The sequence below is a fragment of the Anabrus simplex genome, chromosome 7 (assembly GCF_040414725.1).
Source record: "Anabrus simplex isolate iqAnaSimp1 chromosome 7, ASM4041472v1, whole genome shotgun sequence".
Lineage (NCBI taxonomy): Eukaryota > Metazoa > Arthropoda > Insecta > Orthoptera > Tettigoniidae > Anabrus > Anabrus simplex.
The window spans coordinates 337336847-337354520 of record NC_090271.1 but is presented as its reverse complement, the minus strand read 5'-3'; the positions used below and the strand labels follow the sequence as shown (position 1 = coordinate 337354520).

Sequence of the window (17674 nt, the reverse complement as noted above, 5' to 3'; positions counted from 1 at the left end):
CAATTCGTCCTTCTGACTTTCCGCTAAATTACATTTCTCCACTGTCTCATACAATTCATCTCTAGAATCTCTCTGTATAGACACATGGCAAACATCAATATTCTTCCTCATATTAGGAATTTCATAAGACCCTTCCGTACTAGAACACACTTTATTCGCACTAATTTCTGACAAAACATCATATGGTAACCTGACTTCCCTGCTACTCTTTCCCCAAATAAGATTGACATTACAGAGATCAAAATTTAATTTAGCCTTGTGACACGTTAACCAGTCGGTACCTAAAATAATGGCATAAACTAAATTAGGCGCAACTAAGCATGGTTGGAAAACACATTCTCCACTTATGTTAATGGGGACAGCTATTTGTTTATTCACCCTTTGAGACTTGTTTCCAACAGCTGTTACGATGAACGTATTCCCCACTGGAATTTCCGCTACATCATACTTCTCTCTCAAAACTTCCTCATACAGCTTGTAATTTACGCATGACTTTTCACTACCAGAGTCCAACAAAATCTTAACTTTTCTGCCCCATATCAGCAGTTCAATCGTCGGTGTAACAGTAACACTACTTAAATTATCCTCATTACATAATATTAGATCACTTAACAAATCTTGCCTTATATCTAAATTTAAATTACACTTATAAAATTTATTTTCTACGATTAAGTCGTCACTTAAAACATTTGAATTATTGCTACTTAGGTCACAATCATGTTCACTTACAACTATAGGCTGGTCGACATTAACTGACTTATCTACCCTTATACGTGAACTCACCATTTACGGACTGTCTCAGTGACCTGTTTATACAGCCTGTTGCACGTTTAAATTACTCGGTTCGGTTACGACTTGTTGGTTACACACCTCAGTCGGCCTCCCCTGTTGCCTATTACCTCTAGCTTCATTATTATTATTATTATTATTATTATTATTATTATTATTATGGCCTGTATTCTCTTGCCTCCCAGTTTCTGGTTGATTTCCATAATCACGCCTCCCCGTCCTGAAATGTTCCGAACTATTTTGATAATTTCTCTCCCTGTGGAAATTATTATTAGGTCTCTCCTGATATTCTCTTCTGTAGTTACGATTATTCATAGGCCTGTCTTGATTATTAGATTGGTTACCCCTTCCTTCAACATTCCTATTTTGTGTCCTACTATTATTCAAGCTACTACCTAAAGCATCAAAACTTTCCAACAAAATTTCCATTTCCTTAATCTTCTCCACTCTTTGCATACAAACAGCTTCTCTTATTCTATCAGGATAGAGCTTTGCCATAAGTCTAACAATATCAGCCTCAGGTCCAATACATTCTAAATTTCTCCACACCAAAACATGAGCCAAAAAATATTCTGTCATTCTAACACCCTCGTTAGAATTATACCTGCCAAAGATTACTGTCTTTCTCTCTCTACTTTGAACTCCTTCACTCCAAAATTTAGCCATGAATTTCTCCTTAAATTCAGTTAGAATAGACATCGAGCTTTTATATACTTGAAACCAAGACTTAGTCTCTCGTACGAAAGCATTAGCTAAGATCTCCAATACAGTTTCCCAGATAATAATATTGTCTCTTAATTGAACAGCAAATTTCTTCTCTACTACTCTCATAAATTCCATCGGGTTGAATTTCACGTACATTTCTACTATCACGCACTTCTTTCTGGAGTGCTCTCTGGCAACTCAGAAATTTTTCTTCCAATGTTTCCTCAGCCTTTTCTTAATTTCTCCTGTAACTTTTCTTCCGATTCTCTCACCTTCTGTGATAATGATTTTTGTTCACTCTCTAGATCACCTACTTCTCCAAGTTTTCTTTCCACATGTTCTACCCTACTAATACATTTCCTAGTTTCTTGCCCCACTGTATTGGTTATCTTTTCAAACCTTTCTTCCACTAACTCATTGATTTCCCCCTTTTTAGACTCGATCTTGGCGCCTAATTCATCAATCTTATGCCCTTGTTTGATGCATGTCTCACTAACTTGCTCGATTTCAGTATGGAGATTGCTCCGACCCACTTCCATCTCAGCTCTGATGTCACTACACTCCCTATTTACCTTACTTTCTAAATTATTAATTTGCTTACTTATGTCTAACACCTTATGATCTATCTTATTACTAACATCATCGATCTTCTTATTAATACTAATGCCCTGAGCTTCAATTTTCTCACTAATGACCGCTTCAGTTTTCTCACTCATAATATTATTCTGAGATTCAATTTTCTCACTCATTATATTATTCTGAGATTCAATCTTCTCACTCATAATATTACTCTGAGATTCAATTTTCTCACTGATAATATTACTCTGATACTGCTACACGGCTGAAAGCAACGGGAAACTACAGCCGTAACCACCTCCCGAGGACATGCAGCTCTCTCTGTATGAAAGATGTACTGATGATGGCTTCCTCCCGGGTAAAATATTCCGGAGGTAAACTAGTCCCCCATTCGGATCTCCGGGTGGGGACTACACGAGAGGGGGCGATCATCAGGAAGATGGATACTGACATTCTGCGAGTCGGAGCGTGGAATGTTAGGAGTTTGAATCGTTGTGGTAGGTTAGAGAATCTGAAAAGGGAGATGGATAGGCTAAAGTTAGATGTAGTTGGTATAAGTGAAGTACGTTGGCAGGAAGAACAGGATTTTTGGTCAGGCGACTACCGAATTATCAACACGAAATCAAACAGGGGTAATGCAGGAGTTGGTTTAATAATGAATAAGAAAATAGGGCAGCGGATAAGCTACTACGACCAGCATAGTGAAAGAATTATTGTCGCCAAGATAGACACCAAACCAATGCCCACCACAATAGTGCAGGTCTATATGCCTACTAGTTCAGCGGATGATGAAGAAATTGAAAGAATATATGAGGAGATAGAAGATTTAATACAATATGTCAAAGGTGACGAGAATCTAATTGTGATGGGAGACTGGAACGCAGTGGTAGGCCAAGGAAGAGAAGGTAGCACAGTAGGAGAATTTGGATTGGGACAAAGGAACGAAAGAGGAAGTCGGCTGGTTGAATTCTGCACTGACCATAATTTAGTCCTCGCCAATACTTGGTTCAAACACCACAAACGACGGCTGTATACGTGGACGAGACCTGGAGACACTGGAAGGTATCAAATAGACTTCATTATGATTAGGCAGAGATTCAGAAACCAGGTGTTGGATTGCAAAACTTTCCCAGGAGCAGACGTGGACTCTGACCACAACTTGTTGGTCATGAAATGCCATCTGAAGTTGAAGAAACTGAAGAAAGGAAAGAATGCAAAAAGATGGGATCTAAACAAGTTGAAACAAAAGAGTGTGATGGATCGTTTCAAGGAACATGTTGCACAAGGACTAAATGAAAAGGCCGAAAGAAACACAGTAGAGGAAGAGTGGAGAGTCATGAAAAATGAAGTCAGTAGGGCTGCTGAAGAAATGTTAGGAAGGAAGAAAAGATCAACTAAGAATCAGTGGATAACTCAGGAGATACTAGACCTGATTGATGAACGACGAAAATACAAGAATGCTAGAAATGAAGAGGGCAGAAAAGAATACAGGCGATTAAAGAATCAAGTGGATAGAAAGTGCAAGGTAGCTAAGGAAGAATGGCTGAAGGAGAAGTGCAAGGATGTCGAAGGCTGTATGGTCCTGGGAAAGGTAGATGCTGCATACAGGAAAATCAAGGAAACCTTTGGAGAAAGGAAATCTAGGTGCATGAATATTAAGAGCTCAGATGGAAAGCCACTTCTAGGGAAAGAAGACAAAGCAGAAAGATGGCAGGAGCATATCCAACAGTTGTATCAAGGTAACGATGTAGATAATTTCGTTCTGGAACATGAAGAGGCTGTTGATGCTGATGAAATGGGAGACCCAATTTTGAGGTCAGAGTTTGACAGATCTGTGAGTGACCTGAATAGGAACAAGGCACCTGGAATTGATGATATTCCCTCTGAATTACTGACTGCCTTAGGACAAACCAGCATGGTAAGGTTATTTCATTTAGTGTGCAAGATGTATGAGACAGGAGAAGTCCCATCCGATTTTCGGCAGAATGTTGTTATACCTATTCCCAAGAAAGCCGGTGCTGACAGGTGTGAAAACTACCGCACTATTAGTTTAGTATCTCATGCCTGCAAAATTTTAACACGTATTATTTACAGAAGAATGGAAAAACAAGTTGATGCTGAGTTGGGGGAAGATCAATTTGGCTTCAGAAGAAATGTAGGAACACGTGAAGCAATCCTGACTTTACGTCTGATCTTAGAGGATCGAATCAAGAAGGACAAGCCCACGTACATGGCATTCGTAGATCTAGAAAAGGCATTCGATAATGTTGATTGGACCAGGCTATTTATGATTCTGAAGATGATAGGGATCAGATACCGAGAACGAAGAATTCTCTACAACCTGTATAAAAATCAGTCTGCAGTGATAAGAATCGAGGGCTTTGAAAAAGAAGCAGCAATCCAGAAAGGAGTGAGGCAAGGCTGCAGTTTGTTCCCTCTCCTTTTCAATGTTTACATAGAACAGGCAGTAAAGGAAATCAAACAGAAATTTGGAAAGGGAATCACAGTCCAAGGAGAGGAAATCAAAACCTTGAGATTTGCCGATGATATTGTTATTTTATCTGAGACTGCAGAAGATCTCGAGAAGTTGCTGAATGGTATGGATGAAGTCTTAGGTAAGGAGTACAAGATGAAAATAAATAAGTCCAAAACAAAAGTAATGGAGTGCAGTCGAACGAAGGCAGGTGATATAGGAAATATTAGATTAGGAAACGAAGTCTTAAAGGAAGTAGATGAATATTGTTACTTGGGTAGTAAAATAACCAACGATGGCAGAAGTAAGGAGGACATAAAATGCAGACTAGCACAAGCAAGGAAGAGCTTTCTTAAGAAAAGAAATTTGCTCACTTCAAACATTGATATCGGAATTAGAAAGATGTTTTTGAAGACTTTTGTGTGGAGCGTGGCATTGTATGGAAGTGAAACATGGACGATAACTAGCTCAGATAAAAGAGAATAGAAGCTTTTGAAATGTGGTGTTATAGAAGAATGCTGAAGGTGAGATGGATAGATCGAATCACGAATGAAGAGATACTGAATCGAATTGGTGAGAGGAGATCGATTTGGCTAAATTTGACGAGAAGAAGAGATAGAATGATAGGACACATCTTAAGACACCCAGGACTTGTTCAGTTGGTTTTTGAAGGAAGTGTAGGTGGCAAGAACGGTAGGGGTAGACCAAGGTATGAATATGACAAACAGATTAGAGCAGATGTAGGATGCAATAGTTACGTAGAAATGAAAAGGTTAGCACAGGATAGGATGGCATGGAGAGCTGCATCAAACCAGTCTATGGACTGATGACTCAAACAACAATATTACTCTGAGATTCAATTTTCTCACTAATGATATTATTCTGCTCAGTCATTTTGGACATCAGCAAATTAAATAAACCCAGGTCAATCACCCCTTTACTTTGATCTTGCGTGACAGCGTTTTCCTCACTTTCTACTATTTTCTGACTTTCAGCAGGTCCCAACTTAGTCACCAACTTCCTATTTATGTTACCACCTTGGATTTCCATGGACACAATAACCTCAGCCTCATCACCTGACTGCATATTGCTATCCTTGTCCATCTTCGGTTTCCTACTAATTTTTCGCGATCTCAAAGCTATTTCCCCTTGCAATTCCTCTGACATTACCCCTTAAATACAAATTTCAAGAAAATGACCTTCCTAACATTACTCGGTGAATTTAACATGTGCGTACTCATTAAAAGAGCTGATCCATGTATATTGCCATTCAGAAACACTTTTTCTGAACCTTTCGAGTCCCACGTTGCTGGCCACACGTTGTGGCTACTCCAACCACTACTCTAATACCTTCATCTCTTTCACACAATATACATAACATTTGTTTGAGCGCCAGTTGCTTTTTAAATAAAAACAACAAAATTTGGTAGAGCATACCTCTTATATCAATTATCTCAAGGCGTGAGGTGATAAACTCACATATCTGGCAATATACAGGGATATGGATCAGGACAATATTAGATTACGGTTGCATTTCCACAATTGAGGATTGTACTTGGAAATAGAATTACTTATTATATTTAAAATAAAACTGAGTTTATGACTATAATTTACATCACAATGAACAAGCATTGACGTATTTTAATTTAACAAAAAAATATATATAGTGAGATTTGCGGTAACATATAAAAAGAAAATTTAATCTAAACAAAAAAAGCTATTGGCATGAACTTGAAGTGAAAGGTGATATCGCCGCTGATTACACTCTTCTTCATGTTATGTATGCATAGCATGTCTGATGCTTTAATTACCTGATGTCTGCATATACCGCTGATGAACTTGAAATTCCTGGAAAAACCTATGAGCTGAAGTCGGGAGCCATCTGCTGTTATCTTCTTATGTAACCATGAGTCGACCTACATACCATGTACGCGTGTAGTAAGCTCCAATGTAGTTATGTCCACTCAATATATTATAAGAAATTGGAAAATATTATTGAAACATCTTGTGAAGTCCATCCTCACAAGAAGATGATGTTTCTTTATCAGCATAGTACCCGTCTCTGCTCGGATACAACCACCACTTGTAGACCTCCTCGATTATTACAAGACCTCTTCAAACACAACTCTTAGCTCTGACCATCACTCTAAGACCACTTCTTCCATTTGATACATCTGACTGATACATATGATCTGATTGATATGATCTCTCACCACCGTTGCCTCGACTTTTATAACCTCGTGATGACCACTCATATCCCTACTCCCTGGTCATCCCTTCTACCTCAACATACAGTAGCTGGCGAATACTGACACTTGGTCGCAATCACGTGCCCACGCACTGATGTCATTCGTCATGTGTCGTATAAGCGTATCCAAGCGGATTACAGTTGACTGTGCTGCATGAGTCACCGGGAAACCTACTTGCACATAACATTCTCAGTTAAACTTAGCCTCTATTGCAAAATACTCTGCCAGCTCATCTGGCCAGAGATACAAGCCACAGCATGACTATATCAAACCAACAAATCTCACTTACTAATATACAGCATAATTACAAACAAATTCACTTAACCTATGATTAAATACAATAATATGCGTGATACCTAATTATTACAATCTAAATGATGAGAAACAGAATATAAAATCTTATGAATTCGGGTTAATAATAATAATAATAATAATAAATACTGAATGGACCTGTTGTACGGTTACAACATCCACATTAAAGAATGTACCAAGCAAAAGGCCACGCCTCCATTTAAAAATCCAAGTTCCCGAACAGTCACAACAACGAAACGTTGCTAAGGCAACAGCAACAAAGCATGTCCACGAGGACACAACTAATACAGGAAAAAAGACCACAAACCAGAAAAATAAATAATATGGGACCGAATAAACAGCGTGGGAACAATAAATAATTCGAAACCCAAGGCCAATAATTAAATTTAGTAAGCGTGACCGAATTTCAAACAAAATCTTGCGATTGCTTTGCCTAAACAGAAATTTCTAGAAAATTTTGCCAGTATAATTCATAATTAAGATTAAAACAATTTTAGTCCACACCGTACTTTCTTACTAAAACACTAAGCTGTAGCTTCTTCCTGTTTACATGGCAATGTAACACGCATGCAGGCGTTATGCAGTTTGGAGACGATGCTTATTATTATTATTATTATTATTATCAGAAGAAATCACTTTTCTCACATCAGACCAGGAAATTTCTTGAAGACTTTCCAGCTTCCTTGAGGATAATTTTCCACATTATAAATTAATTAAAAAGGAACTTACAGTTTCGATCTATGAGAACGAAGTGATGCTGAAAGGTTGCCATTGTTACCTTCACCACATGGTTTCCAAACAGACCAAAAATATGCAGTTTAACTGCTCGTGCCACACAAAATAAATTACTCAAGGCCAACTATCAGTCTGTAGGGCACCCAAAAAGCCCACAAGGGACTTGATTTATCCATTCTCGAAGCTACTTCTCCCAGACATATTGCTGCTGCAACTAAGCGTGGCCTCTCCTTCTCCGTGCACGCGCTCAGAATACTTCAGGCGGCCACGAGAGTTCCAAGCCTAGCCACCAGAGTGTAGCATATCATACCGCGAGTCTGTATGATTAATTAATTCAAATAAGACAGGCAAGATATTACACAATAAATGTGATGGGATAGTGTTCATACACAAAGTTCGTTGACACAAATTTCTAGGGGTTTCAGAACCCGGTCCAAAAGATTACTGAGGGGTTTCAGCACGTTAAAACCGTCACATGTGTAATTTGAAATTATTAAATATTTTACACATTGTCATTGGTGGTGAATTCTTGTGATATAATGTGTTACTTTATATACAATACAGTGTTTGTTGTACCTGTAAAATAGACCTTTTGACATTATGGTTTAACCCTTTCCCACGGAATATCTTTGACTCACTGTCGGGCGAAACCCAGAGTAATAATTTGCTTGTCAGGTATAGTTGTAGAGTACCTTCACTAAATAATTTATTCTGTAAAAACCACTTAAGATATCACTTTCAAATTTTGTAACAATGGAAAATACACTATAGTTATTCTAAAATGATACTATGAGATCACCTAATTACATGCAAGACACACCCCCACCCCTGTTCAGAATGATACATCAGGTAGCATCCAATATGGTGCATAATGTTAAATTGCTTGTTCTAGAAGTCAGTCTAAATTGCTGGACATGATGGGGCACTCATTTTCTTGGTAATGCAGAGAAAGCAGGAATTCACCCTGAATCTCCCAATTTATTTCATTCTCGGGATCAGTCGGATGAAGATATTTAGATAGCAAATCGTGTTTCCTCTCGGACATACAAACTATAAACAATTTTTGACTGAATGGGATTGGAAGATAAATTGACATTAGTTGGAATAGGCTATTATGTAATTGAGGCTCATAGTCTGAAACAGAATTAACTGAAGAATTGAAACTGATAATTATGGTTTTTACAAGTAGGCCTAATATTTTAAAAGGAGACTGTACCTGAATGAACATTTCCTGTCCTGTGCCGTATTTCGATTTCTCTCAGATTCATATCCTGTCTCAAATGCTTCCCATACCATTTTTATCATCATACCTACAACTTCAAACTCACTACCATTGCATTTGTCAACATATTGATCTAAGTTGCAACAAATATCCTCCGCATTCAACTGGTTATGAGCAGCCATGTTGCTGCAGTGCGTTTACATTTAGTCAGCTGTCTGTTCTATCTAAAAAAAACGTATAAAAGAACACTTTATTTTAGGATTCCGTGCATGCCAGTAGTATCTAGGAAGCGTAGGGAATTCACTGGTTCCAAAAAGTTATATGTTTAGCAGACAGATGGCAGAGGAAGTTGGTTTGAAAGTCGAGTACGCTTTACTACGCAGCACGCAGGAGACAATGTGCGACTCCAGTACGCTTTACTACGCAATCCGCGGGAAAGAGTTAACTAGAGGACCTGTGCTGTTATGAATAGGTGAAATAATGTGTCTTGATAAGAAATTGCTCCATGCTTTGCTCGCCTGGCTGAGTGGCTCAGACAGTTGAGGCGCTGGCTTTCTGACCCCAACTTGGCAGGTTCGATCCTGACTCAGTCAGGTGGTATTTGAAGGTGCTCAGCCTCGTGTCGGTAGACTTACTGGCACGTAAAATAACTCCACTTTACAAAAGAAAATATTTATAAAATCCTCCTATCAATACAAGTCAAGTCATGTGTTAGATGAAGCAAAGTCTATACATGTTTCAGCCTAATCTCAAGGCCATCTTCAGTAGTAAAACAATGATTACATAATATACAAACAAATTAAAAATCGTAATGATGTGAAGTGACAGTGACAGTGATCGTGATTAGTGAGTTAAAAACACATTTTATTTAACAGTCAGCAAGATCCATTAGACGAGAGGATTTTGTACCTCAATGTCTTTTTAACTCGCTAATCATGATCACTGTCACTTCACATCATTACGATTTTTAATTTGTTTGTATATTATGTAATCATTGTTTTACTACTGAAGATGGCCTTGAGATTAGGCTGAAACATGTATAGACTTTGCTTCATCTAACAGATGACTTGACTTGTATTGATAGGAGGATTTTATAAATATTTTCTTTTGTAAAGTGATAACCGTCAATACGGAATGAGATTCATAACTTGCAATAAAATAACTCCTGCAAGACTATATTCCGGCACCTCAGCGTCTCTGAAAACTGTAAAAGTAGTTAGTAGGACATAAAGCCAAAACATTATTATTAATTTTATCAAGTGAATTTTTGTACATTTCTTTATTGTGATGTTGATTGATATTTTTATGAACTATTTTGTCATTTTAGAGTTCCAGTCTAGGAAGCCAAGAATAACGGCCGAGAGGGTTCGTTGTGCTGACCACATGACACCTCATAATCTGCAGGCCTTTGGGCTGAGCAGCGGTTGCTTGGTAGGCCATAGCCTTTGGGGGCTGTTGCGCCAAGGGGTGTTTAAAAAAAATATTGTTGTGAGTTTATTTAAAAGTTTATTTTTAGATTATTTTGTTTCGCATGGAAGTTGGTTCTTGTTGAAGCCCATATTGTCTGGGTAGTAGCCAGTTGTTTTAAACAATCAATAAAAATAAGTGATAATTGTATATATTTACACACTGCGCTATAGATACGATGTACACGATTGTCACCAATTAGCCTAGCAAACTCGAGAACTGTGGATTCAATTCTAATCTTGGTCATTTTGGACATTTTATTTTTGAACCCTTCTGACTCCCATGCCGATGGAGGCTGAACTTGGACTTAAATGGCATGCAGTGTGTCACGATTCATCTCAGTAATCCTGAAAAGTATGGGTCCGACACTAAATTTTTTGAAGATTTTTACATGTTGTCCTTCCCAACCCTCAGTTGTAGGGGTGCTGGTGGTAAGTCATATGTGTACCATGTCTGGTTGAAATTGCAGGTTTGCCTATAGATCCCTCACTTGGCCGATATCTTTACGTAAAGATGTTACTCCATAACTGTGTGAAACCCGCTAAATACAGGACAGTCCTTCGCCAGCAATTATTGTAGTGGTCATTTATTGATTTAGGATTACTCAAAGTTGACTGAAATTAGAGACCTACCAATGCCTGACGATTCACCGGCAGTAAATTACGGAGAGAGTTCTGGTCTAGTATAACAAAGCGTTTTAGTAAACATTTTTTATTTATAGATAATAATTATTTTTAATGTATTACTAAAATATTTTGACACATTTTTTTAACCTCATGTGGAGGGATGTATTTAATTTTGCATGTTCCTGTGGTGGTTAATAGTGTGATGATCTGTGAGTGTATATAATTATAATAATAAAAATAGCCAGCGTATTCACCGTCCAGAGACATATGACTTTCATACTCATGTTGGTATTTGAGTAGGCGATAAGACTTATCACTAATGATAAAATCCTTATAATTATTCCAGTCAGCAACTATTTTGCAACAGTGTGGAAATGCAGTAAACAATACAGAGCTGCTCTAAATAAGCAATTTCTATTATCATCTAGTATAGGTACACATTCCTTTTGGGTTTATACAAATGTTTGTGACAGAGAAGTGAGAGGGAAAAGACCAGTAGGAAGGGAAATGTGAAATGGGAAGATGTAAAACAACAGATACTCTACTCTGACAGAAAGAAACGGCAAACGAACGTTCATAACATCTCTTCAGACCCGTTTGTAATTTTAAGGCATCATGGCAATTAGTAATTTCCTTAAATATCTTAACATCATTTGAGAACAACAAACACTTAGAACGTCTAATCATATTCAGTAAATCATGTATAAACAATAAGAAGAACAAAGATCCCAGGTTAGACCCCTGAGGTTTACCAGAATTAACATTAAAAACTAAAGACTTTACTTGACAGAATGTAACAAATTGTTTTCTGTGAGTAAGAAGTGATCAGTTTTAACCCATTGAGGCAGACATAGTTGGCACAATGAATATGCCCTGGTGCAGAAATTATTTTAAAGGAAATTTCTGTCTACAACTTTTTGTAAAAAAAAAAAAGAAAGATTATAATAATGATAATAATAATAATTAGGGAACTTTCATAACATAAAACGAAAATGATTATGATAAAATACAAAACATTGCATGTTAAAACATATTTTCCAGTCTCTCTAGTAGTTCAGACGTGTGGCATGCTTCAAAATAGTTTTCCAGATGCAGCAGAACTGTACACTTTTTGCACAACCATCTCCTTTCTACTGTCTTCTTGTGCTTTGTACACACTTTGCATACTCTTAATGGGAACTGTTTAGTTGCATTAGACTTATAGCATATTAATTATTCTCATGTCTAATCAAGTTCCTTAAATGATGACTATACATTATGTTATGTTTTTAATTTATAAGAATTTTTAGATTATATCATAGCTAAACAGGTACCTGTATTTGGTTTTGAGGCAATGGTAAGGCTGATGATGCCCTTTGAAAAGGGGTAAAACATGTCCCACGTTCATAGTTTAATGAGGAAAGAACATTAATCTTATGATTGATTGTATTGAATAGATGGAAAATAATACACAATAAAATTTTACAGATTTAAAAGAAGTTATTTTCAATACAGATGAAAAAACAATGAATTTTACAACTTGCAATGATATTTAGTTTGTATTCTACTTCTTGTCGTTTGGGCCTAGTGAGAACCACGGGGCTCGTTTCGACTCCTTGTGTGGAAATTCTGTTTTTTCTTCGCCCAGAAAGCTTTCATCTTCTGGCTGTGTGCTCGTTTCCTTTCCTCGGTCCACTTCGGTCGGATGGTGCCTGTACTCTGTCTGCTGGTGAGAGACTCTGGAAAGACACCTTGAAAGGTCAACTGCCGGAATAATACACGATCCTGTATGGTTTGTTCTGAAATCCCTAGCTGTTCTATTATTATCTATTATCTATTATTTTTGGACACTTTGTCTCTGTCTGTAGTGGTAAAGATCTTGCTGGTAAGTCTGTAAGTACTCATACGAGTCAAATGCCCATAGAAAGTCAATCGCCTCTTCCTCATGGATGTAACTATGTCTTCTTGATGATCATAGATCTCATTGTTGTGCCTTATCCTGTAGGTACCATCCCCTTCTCTTATTGGTCCTAAAATTCTCCTTAATATTTTTTTGTTCCTTGAGCTCTAGCTTCCTCAATGGACCTTTTCTGTTCAGCAGAAGACACTCAGAGGCATACAGTACGGACAGTCTTACTACTGAATTGTAATGTTGGAGTTTAAGGTTCTTAGAGAGGCACTTGGATGTATAGATGCTCTTACAGGTATGGTAGATCCTTTCCAACTTGGTGCATCTGGTGTCTATTGCTAATGTCTCATTCTCGGTTGCTGAAATCCACTCCCCTAGGTTACTTCACTGCAGGAACCTAACGAATGGTGGTGTTTTCCAATGGCATAGTATGTGGGACTCCCTTTATGTTAGTCATGAACTCAGTTTTCTTTATATTGACTCTCAAGCCGGTTTTAGCTGCTATGGTATAGAGGCTCTGTAGCTGGTGAGTAGCTTCTTCTATGTTGTTGGCTAATAAGGTAAGGTCGTCGGCAAAGGCAAGGCAAGGTACACTGAGATTATCTTTATTGTAGCCAATTTTCAGTCCACTTCCTGGATGTAATGTGGCAGTCCATTCCTTGATAATCTTCTCTAGAACGCAATTAAAGAGAATGCAAGAAATTCCATCACCTTGTCTAACTTCCGTTTGGATAGAGAAACTCTCTGAGAGCTCATCTCTAAACTTTACTTTGAAGGTGGTGTTCTTGTGCGTAGGCTGGATTAGTCTGGTGGTCTTCTCATCCAGGCCTAATTCCCATAAGGTGGAGAAGAGGGCCTGCCTATCTATTGAATCATATGCCTTCTGGAAGTCCACTAGAATGACTACCCATTTGTGTCCGCCACGATTCTTGTGCCTCAGGATTGTCTTGAGGTTCTGTATCTGCTCTGTGCAAAATCTATTTGCGCGAAAACCAGCCTGATATTCACCTAATTGGGAATCCAGTTGACTGACCACTCTGGTTTGCAGGGCTTTAGAAAAATCTTGTATGGAACCGATATTAGAGAGATGCCTCTGTAGTTGTCGAGGTCTATCTTACTACCTTTCTTGTGTAGAGGATGGATCACTGCTGAGGTCCATTCCTCAGGTAAGGTCTCCGTTGCCCAAATATCCTCTATGATCTGATGGATGCTTTGTATGGATTGTTCGTCAGCATGTTTCCACATCTCCGCTACCATACCGTCTTCACCTGAGGCCTTGTTGTTCTTTAGGCTCTTGATAATCTCCCTTATTTCTTCAATGGTTGGCGGTGTGGAGTCTCGGTTTCTAGAAAGAGGCTTAGAGAATGCAAGTCTCTCTTTAGGTTCCTCTGCATTGAGGAGCTGTTTGAAATACCCTGCAAGGGTATCGGTACAATCCTTGTTGTTGAACTGAAGTTTACCATCAGGTCCACGCATATGAGGGGTGGGAGCTGTGTACTTCGTTGTCTGTTCTGAGTTTCTTGTAGAAATCTCTTGAGTTGTGTCTCTTAAAGTCCTCTTCTGCCTGTTGTATTAGAGCCTTGTTATGGTTCCTCTTAGCCTGTCGTACTATACTGGCAGTTATTTTCCTTTGAGTAGTTTGTATTAATTTTCATCAATACATTTTTATTGATAAAATAGCGAACATCATCAAGTAATCTGAATTAGTTATTGCATATGAGGGACCTGCAAACTATATACACTCTTAAAATGCGTGGCAAAACAATCAATGTATGTTGGACACTTGCAAAAGTGTTTCCATTAAATGACATGTGCTGAGGGAATGTACAATTTTCCTCTTGGATTTCATCAAGTTCCAAAAACCCTTTGGGTATTTTTTTAATACTTGACCCAGTTTCACGAATGTAAACTATATGCTTCACTTATCATACTTTTTGATCTTTTTCATAGATCTCGATATAAGGACAAACTGAATTCAGAGTCTCCTTTATGAAGGTGGATTTAATATAAACAGGAATTTGAATGTACTGCTGCTGTTAGTAATAATTCTGAGGTGGGGCTTTGCCAGGATGTTGTGGGGGTGTCTGGAGAAGGGGTTTGCACGTGTGAATGACGGTGGAGAGCTGGGCTGCTTCAGTATGCCAAGAGTGAACAAGACGTGCATCTGTTACGCAACACATCATTACCAAATTTCTTGCAAAAGAGGGCAATAACCTTCTGAAATTTTGAGATGGCTCCGCGCACAGATTGGGGATGTGATGTCATCCATACACAGACTCGAGTGTATGAGTGGGCTAAAAAATTTGTGGCAGGAAGAGAAGCTGTGGAAAATGAACCTCATGAAAGGAGACCGTGGACAAGCATGACTGCAGACAACATTGTTGCCATTCGTGACTTTATTGGTGAAGATCGGCGAATAAAAAGTTTGCAAATTGTTTTAGCGTTAGGAATAAGTTACGGAAGTGTTCAAACTATCATCCGAGATGAACTCCATTTCAGAAAATTGTCTGCCAGGTGGGTTCCTCATCTCTTCAACCAGGAACAAAAAACTTTATGCCAGGAAGTTTGTCAGAGACTCACGTATCGTCACGTATCGCTACGAGGAGGAAGGAGAGGATATCTTGAGTCGTGTTGTAACTTGTGATGAAACTTGAGTGCATCATTATACACTAGAGTCCAAGCAAGCACGGAGTGGCGGCGAAGAGACGACACAGGTCCTGTCAAGGCCAAAACCTGCTCATCTGCTGGAAAGGTGCTTGCAACCATTTTCTGGGACTCCACGGGCGTTTTGCTGGTGAAATTTCTTCACGAACCAAGGACAAATTAATGCAACCTATTAATGTCACCTTTTGGATGAAGCAAAAGCTGCATATTGCAACAAGTGACACTGGCAACTGATCAGAAACCTCATTCTTCTTCATGACAGTGCAAGGCCACCCGGGAAAAACTGGAGGAAATTCACTGGACACCACTGGAACACCCTCCGTAGAGTCCAGATTTGTCGCCCTGCGACTACAATTTGTTTGGACCGCTCAAAAAAACCTAGGTGGCAAGTATACAGTATTACACGTGATAAAATTCATTCTTGGGTCCGTATTAAAAGTATTTGTATTAAATAATGCTAGAATGTTTATATTGTTCTCCCACGTATTCAATACAATACAATCTTAAAAGTTAGAACTTTGTCCTTATCAAAATATTAGCATAAAATTAATACATTAGATGGTACATATTCGCCTATCAATTGTAGGCCATATTTTACCTTATGAATAGATCAGGTACCTGATTGGGAATGACTTATGAATACTGTTAGAAACTATATCTTGTAAAATGGATTGGAGATCGTTACATAACTAATACAAAATAAAATGTGGTATACTATTACTTAACAATATTGTGTTAATATTTAAGGCTAAAAGCCTGACATTCATTTGAAGGTTCCAACACTGATATTAAAGGATATTATAATAAAGATAAAAATCAGAAAGCTCATTCCATTAAAAACTTGAAGAAAGTTAAGCATTGGTAGTGGTCGTTGGTTCTTGAAGTTTCTATTTATATGCTTATAAATTTTGAAGAATTTACTTATGGCCTGGTTCTTTTTAAGATGATAATATTAGTTGAAATGCTGGTGCCGTAGGCTATATTGAAGTTTGTGTGGACTTCATTTGGCCATCTTCTTTGAAGTAGTGATAGGTGTAGCCTTTATTGGTGAATAAGTTGAGGTGAGCATACTAGTCAAAAGGGAACGTTGTTGTCAGTCGGTGGGTAGCCAAGTGTGTGATGAAACTCTCTAATTAAAAAGTTATTTTGAATTTAATGAAAGATCATAATTGGAATAAAGGGGTTGAATAGTGGAAGTTAAATGGAAAGTGTTGACACTTACCCCTTTGACCGCTGAGATGTTAACTTATGTTTATGACTTTAGAGCAACTGACAGTCGCCGAGCTTTTACTTCGCGTGTTGTATTTGTGAAGTCTTGGTGGAGGGGTTTGAGGTTGAGAAGGCGTGGCTAAGGGCCTATTCACTGCGCAAGGAGGAGTTGTCGGCAGCGGGAGAAGGGGCAGGGGGTGGTGTGTGTTCTGGATTGGTGGGAGTGTTTGCTGATTTGGTGTTAAATATTTTATAAAAATTACTATTCAGAAGGAATGGTTTTTTTAATAGAATTGGAATATGTTCATAAAGAGGACTTTTGTTACCTATTATGTGATTATAAAGTTTTCGTGTTGAATTGTTGATCTAGGAAGATGTATAAGTTTTCATATTCCGTCATGATTTTACCTTTTTCAATTCTTTCTAAGATTTGTAGGTCCTGATCTATTGTCGTAAATTTGTGACCTGTTTCCTTCATGTGGTTACCGGTACTCATCGCAGAGAACTTATTATGTTTTTGGGCGTTATAATGTTCTGCATATCTAGTTGAGAAACAACGGCCAGTTTGACCAACATAAGAAAAATAACTTACTGAGCATCTGAATCTATATATACCTGAGTTTGAATATTTGTTATTAGTTGAACTGACTGAGTTATGATGAAAAACTAAATTTCGATTTGTATTCTGCGTTGTGTAAGCGATTTTTATGTCATGTTTTTTAAAGGATTGGTAATTTGATGGATTTTTGAGTACATGTG

The 17674-nt window shown here is 38.0% G+C and overlaps 1 protein-coding gene across 2 annotated transcripts in view; it reads left to right on the top strand.

Annotated features, from left to right (window-relative positions):
* l(2)k14505 (ATP synthase mitochondrial F1 complex assembly factor 2 homolog l(2)k14505) overlaps positions 1 to 17674 on the top strand; it is a 114247-nt gene that overhangs the window by 69378 nt on the left and 27195 nt on the right. Inside the window, exon 5 of one of the 2 annotated variants that reach the window (XR_010860731.2) lies at positions 10389 to 10549. The exons of the other annotated variant lie outside the window; for it this stretch is intronic. The gene's annotated coding sequence lies outside the window, so the exon portion shown is untranslated. The remainder of the gene's footprint in view (positions 1 to 10388; positions 10550 to 17674) is intronic. 2 annotated transcript variants of the gene reach the window in all.